Consider the following 7,718-nt stretch of genomic DNA (forward strand, 5'->3'; position numbering starts at 1 on the left):
TTCTTTGTTCCATTTAACTAATAACCTCTTAAGCTCATATCTATCTTTGCAAGCTAAAATAGCGGCAGAAGATTCCATATCAAAAAGATATCCCTCAGGAATAACAGGCATATTTTCATCATCACTATCATCATCGTATTCAGATTCAATAATTTCTTTTTCTCTAGCCCTAGCGATTTGTTCATCAAGAAATTCACCAAGGGGCACAGTAATATCAGGCATAGAAGCAATTTCATCATAAGGATCATGCATAGCAGAAGTGGCAACATCAATAACATGCGACATATCAGAACGAATAGAAGAAGTAGGTGTATGTGTCGCAAACTTACTCATAACAGAAGGTGAATCAAGTGCAGAGCTAGATGGCATTTCCTTACCTCCCCTCGTAGTTGAGGGATAGATCTTGGTTTTTGGATCTCTCAAGTTCTTCATAGTGTCCAGCAGATATAAATCCCAAGTGACTCAAAGAATAGAGCTATGCTCCCCGGCAACGGCGCCAGAAATTAGTCGTGATAACCCACAAGTATAGGGGATCACAACAGATTTCGAGGGTAGAGTATTCAACCCAAATTTATTGATTCGACACAAGGGGAGCCAAAGAATATTCTCAAGTATTAGCAGCTAAGTTGTCAATTCAACCACACCTGGAAACTTAGTATCTGCAGCAAAGTGTTTAGTAGCAAAGTAATATGATAGTGGTGGTAGCGGCAACGAAAGTAAAGACAACAAAAGTAATGTTTTTGGTATTTTGTAGTGATTGTAACAGTAGCAACGGAAAAGTAAATAAGCGTAAACCAGTATATGGAAAACTCGTAGGCACCGGATCAGTGATGGATAATTATGCCGGATGCGGTTCATCATGTAACAGTCATAACATAGGGTGACACAGAACTAGCTCCAATTCATCAATGTAATGTAGGCATGTATTCCGTATATAGTCATACGTTCTTATGGAAAAGAACTTGCATGACATCTTTTGTCCTACCCTCCCGTTGCAACGGGGTCCTATTGGAAACTAAGGGATATTAAGGCCTCCTTTTAATAGAGAACCGGAACAAAGCATTAGCACATAGTGAATACATGAACTCCTCAAACTATGGTCATCACCGGGAGTGGTCCCGATTATTGTCACTTCGGGTTGCCGGATCGTAACACATAGTAGGTGACTATAGACTTGCAAGGTCGGATCAAGAACTCACATATATTCGTGAAAACATAATAGTTTCAGATCTGAAATCATGGCACTCGGGCCCTAGTGACAAGCATTAAGCATAGCAAAGTCATAGCAACATCAATCTCAGAACATAATGGATACTAGGGATCAAACCCTAACAAAACTAACTTGATTACATAATAAATCTCATCCAACCCATCACCGTCCAGCAAGCCTATGATGGAATTACTCACGCACGGCGGTGAGCATCATGAAATTGGTGACGGAGGATGGTTGATGATGACAACAGCGACAAATCCCCCTCTCTGGAGCCCCGAACGGACTCCAGACTAGCCCTCCCGAGAGGTTTTAGGGCTTGGCGGTGGCTCCGTATCGTAAAACGCGATGATTTCTTCTCTTTGATTTTTTTCTCTCTGAAAGCAAATATATAGAGTTGGAGTTGGCGTCGGAGGGCATCCAGGGGGCCCACGAGGTAGGGGGGTGCGCCCTAGGGGGGGTGCCCCCCACCCTCGTGAGAAGGGTGTGGGCCCCTTGGTCTTCATCTTTGGCGAGGATTTTTTATTATTTTTTCTAAGATGTTCCGTGGAGTTTCAGGTCATTCCGAGAATATTTGTTTTCTGCACATAAAACAACACGATGGCAATTCTGCTGAAAACAGCGTCAGTCCGGGTTAGTTCCATTCAAATCATACAAGTTAGAGTCCAAAACAAGGGAAAAAGTGTTTGGAAAAATAGATACAACGGAGACGTATCATCCATCCAACGGCCGTAGTGCTTCTTCAACCTCTGGTCTTGTTGCTCCAGCCGCCCAAAGCAGCATCGGTCGTGCCGCCTGCTCCTGCCTCCCGTGGCCGGTTATGCTGCCGCGGAGGCCCCACCGCCCCCTACTACTCCCACCACTGGCTAGGCCATCCCTCCACTCACCCACACCCCCTGTTATTCTACGGCGACGGCAGCCTCACACCGCAGCCGAACCAGTGAACCCTCGTACTCCTCTCCACACGGGCTTCCACTGCCGCGTCTTCCCCTGCTCTGCGTCGTCCCCTTCCTAGGCCTCGCCGCTCGCCGTCGTCCACCGCCCTGGTGCTGTCGGCGCGGCGTGGTCAATGTGGTCAAGGAACGACTTCCATCGGAAGAGTAATGTACATGGAGAGGCTGACAGCTGAGTCCACGGCAGCCGCAAGGAAGTGCCTCCTTATTACGCGGAAAATAATTATTCCTACACCTGACAGCAAGCACCCACCGGACGGGCCACCGTATTTGGCAAAAAAACGTTTCCCCCCTGACTGCTGGGACCCACTGGACGGGCCACCGTATTTCACGAAAAAGACGTTCCCCCCGCTGTCAGCTCGGACCCACCGGAAGTGCCTCCTTATTACGCACAAAAAAATGAATACTCCCCCTGCTAGTTGGGACCCACCTTGGTGGGAGGCTGACTTGTGAGCCTACTAAGTTGATGGGGACGGAGTGCTTTGTCAACTTAGTCAATATGAACGGTTCTAGCTCCAGTGACTGTACGATGTCCATCCAACAGCCGTAGTGCTTCTTCAACCTCTGGTCTTCTTGCTCTAGCCACCCAAAGAAGCGCCGGTCGTGCCACATGCTCCTGCCTCCCGTGGCCGGCTGTGCTGCCGCAGGGGCCTCACCGCCCCCTACTATTCCCACCGCTAGCCAGGCCCTATGGCGGCGGCAGCCTCACACCGCAGCCGTACCAGTGAACCCTCGTACTGCTCTCCGCGCGGGCTTCCACTGCCGCGTCTTCCTCGGCTCCGCGTCATCCCCTTCCTAGGCCTCGCCGCTCGCCGTTGTCCACCGCCCGGGTGCTCTCGGCGCGGCGTGGTCAATGTGGTCAAGGAATGACTTCCATCCGAAGAGTACTGTACATGGAGAGGCTGACAGTTGGGTCCACGGCGACCGCAAGGAAGTGCCTCCTTATTACACACAAAATAATTATTCCTCCACCTGATAGCAGGGACCCACCAAACGGGCCACCGTTTTTCACGAAAAAACATTTCCCCCTGACTGCTGGGACCCACCAGCTATATCTTCGCACGCAAGGAAGTGCGTCCGGGCAAAAAAAAAACGATTCGCCCCCCTGACTGTTGTGACCCACCAGCTACATCTTCGCAGGCAAGGAAGTGCCTGACAATCGGTACCCACCTGGTTGAAGCGTACATAGCATTGTCATTCTGGTCGCGAATGTGTACGTACATACTGGTCGATGTAGGGGCGCGCACGTGTCGCAGGAGAGGCGCGCACATAGCATGTACACGTACGTACAACGACCAGTGTGCAAGAAAGAAAATATGGCCATGTACGTACATACGGGCAGGGTCTTGAACACCTACTCGCGCATACGTACGGCCAGGGCTCGTGTACATGGCTGGGTCGGAACGGAGAAACAATGTTGTCGTGTTCATGGGGAGCCAACCGGCCGGGTCGGAGCGGAATGTGTCGTCGTGTTCATCGGGAGGGCTTGGACGGAACAACCGATGGAAACGAGGCCTGGCATACCGCAGAACGGAGGAAAACGGCCTTGTGTTTGACCGGCCACAGTCGAAACAGGATCCTGTTCATCGGGAGGGGTCTGGCGTACCGCAAAACGGAGGAAACAGACTTCCTACGGTCGAAACGGGGGTCCTGTTGATTGGGAGGGGTGTGGCATACCGCAAAACGGAGGAAACAGACTTGTGTTGGAGCGCTACAGTCGAAACGGGGGTCCTGTTCATCGGGAGGGGTGTGGCGTACCGCAAAATGGGACTCCACGGGATACTATTCATCTCCACCGTCGACCCCCTCCAGCCTTCACGGGCTACTGTTCATCCATCGTCGACCTCCTCCAGCCTCCACCTGCGACTGTTCATCCACGGGCTCCTGTTCATCCAGCCTCCACCGCGCGCTACTCCACCGACTACTGTTCAACCAGCCCTCTCCACGGGCTCCTGTTCAACCACCCCTCCATGGGCTACTATTCATCCAGCCCTCCACTGTCTACTCTTTATCCAGCCTTCCACGGGGTGGTCCTGTTCATCCTACCCTCCACGGGGTCCTGTTCATCCAGCCCCAACCGGCTCGATCGATCGGGGTCCTGTTCATCCAGAGGAAACACCACGGGGTCCTATTCATCCACCCCCACCGGGAACTGTTCATCCAAACCCCCCAGCAATGCTCACTGTTCATCAAGAGGCGGCATCGATCGACTTCAGTTAGCAGCAGTAGCGAAGGAATCGCTCGATCGGGTTCAGTTAACAGCCATCGATCGATCGCTCGGGTTCAGTAATGCGTAGCCTGCAGTGTAATCACTCGGGTTTAGTTAGAGCCCAACGCCTCGCTCGGGTCTAGTTAGAGCCCAATGCCTCGCACCCATGCACGTGCGTGTACAAGAGAAACGCGCATCGCTCGGCCCCGACCACCCACCGTAACCTCGAAGACCCCGATATTTTCCTCGCCCTCGCTTCTACCACAGTTTTTTCCATCATGGACGACCCAAAGAATGTCATGCAGCTGTGTCTCCGGCCCGCCCAGGACGAAAAGCCCATTTTCTATCATGATTTTTTGTCATAGAAGTAGGAGCCCACCACATCTATGATGATACCGGGTTTTGTCACAATTATCATCATAGAAGTGTCATAAGTATGACATAATTTTTTTTCGTTCGGCCCAAAATGTCACGGATGTGTCTTTTTTTGTAGTGAATGTTGTGCTTTCTAGATTCATCCATCTCATGCCCATCAAAAGGAATCCATTAACAAGCGGTTGATCAAGTCTTATTAACAAACTTCTTTCGAATGACATGAAACCGGAGAACTTTTGAATAACACTAGGTTACCTCAACGGGGATATGCATGTCCCCAACAATAAGAATATCATTTTTTTACAGTAGGGAGAGGGAATTCAAAACCTCCAATAGTGATTGTTGAAAGTTTTCCAATAGAATTGATACTATGAACTTGAGGTTGTTTCTTCGAAAAGTGTACCGTATGCTCATTACCATTAACATGAAAAGTGACATTGCCTTTGTTGCAATCAATAACAGCCCCCACGGTATTCAGAAAGGGTCTACCAAGGATGATCGAATACTGTCGTCCTTGAGAATATCAAGAATAACAAAGTCCGTTAAGATAGTAACGTTTGCAACCACAACAGGCACATCCTCACAAATACCGATGGGTATAACAGTTGATTTATCAGCCATTTGCAAAGAAATTCCAGTAGGTGTCAACTTATTCAATTCAAGTCTACAATATAAATAGCAAGGCATAACACCAACACCGGCTCCAAGATCACATAAAGCAGTTTTAACATAGTTTCTTTTAATGGAGCATGGTATAGTTGGTACTCCTGGATCTCCTAGTTTCGTTGGTATTCCACCCTTAAAAGTATAATTAGCAAGAATGGTGGAAATTTCAGATTCCGGTATCTTTATTTTATTTGTAACAATATCTTTCATATACTTAGCATAAGGAAGCATTTTTAGAATATCAGTCAAACACATACACAAAAAGATAGGTCTAATCATTTCAGCAAAGCGCTCAAAATCCTCATCATCCTTTTTCTTAGATGGTTTAGGAGGAAAGGGCATGGGTTTCTCAATCCATGGTTCTCTTTCTTTACCATGTTTCCTAGCAACAAAGTCTCTCTTATCATAACATTGATTCTTTGATTATGGGTTATCAAGATCGACAACAGGTTCAATCTCCACATCATTATCATTACTAGGTTGAGCATCAACATGAACACCATCATTAGCATTATCACTAGGTTTGCTCATTACCAGATTGTGTCTCGACATCAGAAATAGAAATATCATTCGGGTTCTCAGGTATATCTATGACATGTTCACTAGCTAGAAACTTGCAAAGTCCTATTAGTTTTCCTTTTCTTTTTATTACTAGGACTAGGTGCATCGGTATTAATTCTCTGAGAATCTTGCTCAACTCTCTTAGGATGGCCTTTAGGATACAAAGGTTCCTGAGTCATTTTACCACCTCTAGTCATAACCCTAATAGCATTATCATTGTTCTTACTATTCATCTCATTGAGCAAATCATCGTGTGCCTTAAGTACTTGCTCTACTTGAGTTTTTACCATAGAAGCATGTTCATTAAAAAGCTTAAGATCATTAACAGTTATACTCATGTAATCACCCAAGCAGTTGAGCATGTAAGCATTACGTTTCAATTGTCTACTAACATAAGCATTGAAATTTTCTTGTTTAACAATAAAATTATCAAAATCATCTAAGCATTGACTAGCAAACTTATTATAAGGAATATCACTTTTGTCAAATCTATAGAGAGAGTTTACCTCTACTAACCGTGTCGGGTTATCAAGACCATGTATTTCTTCAATATGTGGTAATTCTTAACATCAACTTTAATACCTTTTTCTTTCATAAATTTCTTTGCCACTTGCATATCTTCAGGACTGACAAATAAAATACCTCTTTTCTTCGGAGTTGGCTTAGGAGTTGGTTCAGGAAGTGTCCAGTCATTTTCATTACTCAATATATTATTCAATAGTTTTTCAGCTTGCTCAACAGTTTGTTCCCTGAAAACACAACCAGCACAACTATCTAGGTGGTCCCTAGAAGCATCAGTTAGTCCATTATAAAAGATATCAAGTATTTCATTTTTCTTGAGAGGATGATCAAGCAAAGCATTAAGTAATTGGAGAAGCCTTCCCCAGGCTTGTGGGAGACTTTCTTCTTCAAATTGCACAAAGTTAAATATTTCCCTCAGGGCAGCTTGTTTCTTACGAGCAGGGAAATATTTTTCAGAGAAGTAGTAAATCATATCCTGGGGACTACGCACACAACCAGGAGCAAGAGAATTAAACCATAACTTAGCATCACCCTTTAACGAGAAAGGAGACAACTTAATAATATATCAATAGGGTGGCTATATCATTCAATTTAGTAAGTTGTGCCACAACACTTTTAGGTTCATACCCATAGAAAGGATCAGATTCAACCAAAGTAATTAACTCAGGATCGAAAGAGAACTCATAATCCTTATTAGTAACAAAGATAGGTGAAGTAGCAAACTTAGGATCATGTTGTATTCTATCATTCAAAGATTTTTCTTTCAGCTTAGCTAACAGTTTCTTAAGATCATCTCTATCATTGTAAGCAAAAAAGTCTCTAGCAGTTTCCTCATCCATAATATAACCCTTAGGTACTTTAGGCAATTCATATCTAGGGGGAGAATCATAATCTTCAGTTTCAATAATATCATCAGCTTCAGTAATTTCATTCTCTCTAGCCCTAGCAAGTTGTTCATCAAGAAATTCACCTAATGGCACAGTATTATCAAGTAAAGAAGTAGTATCATCATAAGCATCATGCATAGCAGAAGTGGCATCATCAATAGCATGCGACATATCAGAATCAATAGCAGGTGTAGGTGTCGCAAGCTTACTCAAAACAGAAGGTGAATCAAGTGCAGAGCTAGATGGCAGTTCCTTACCTCCCCTCGTAGTAGAGGGATAGATCTTGGTTCTAGTATCTTTCAAATTCCTCATATATATCAATAGATATAAATCCC

This window comes from Triticum dicoccoides, chromosome 3A (assembly GCF_002162155.2).
Source record: "Triticum dicoccoides isolate Atlit2015 ecotype Zavitan chromosome 3A, WEW_v2.0, whole genome shotgun sequence".
NCBI lineage: Eukaryota > Viridiplantae > Streptophyta > Magnoliopsida > Poales > Poaceae > Triticum > Triticum dicoccoides.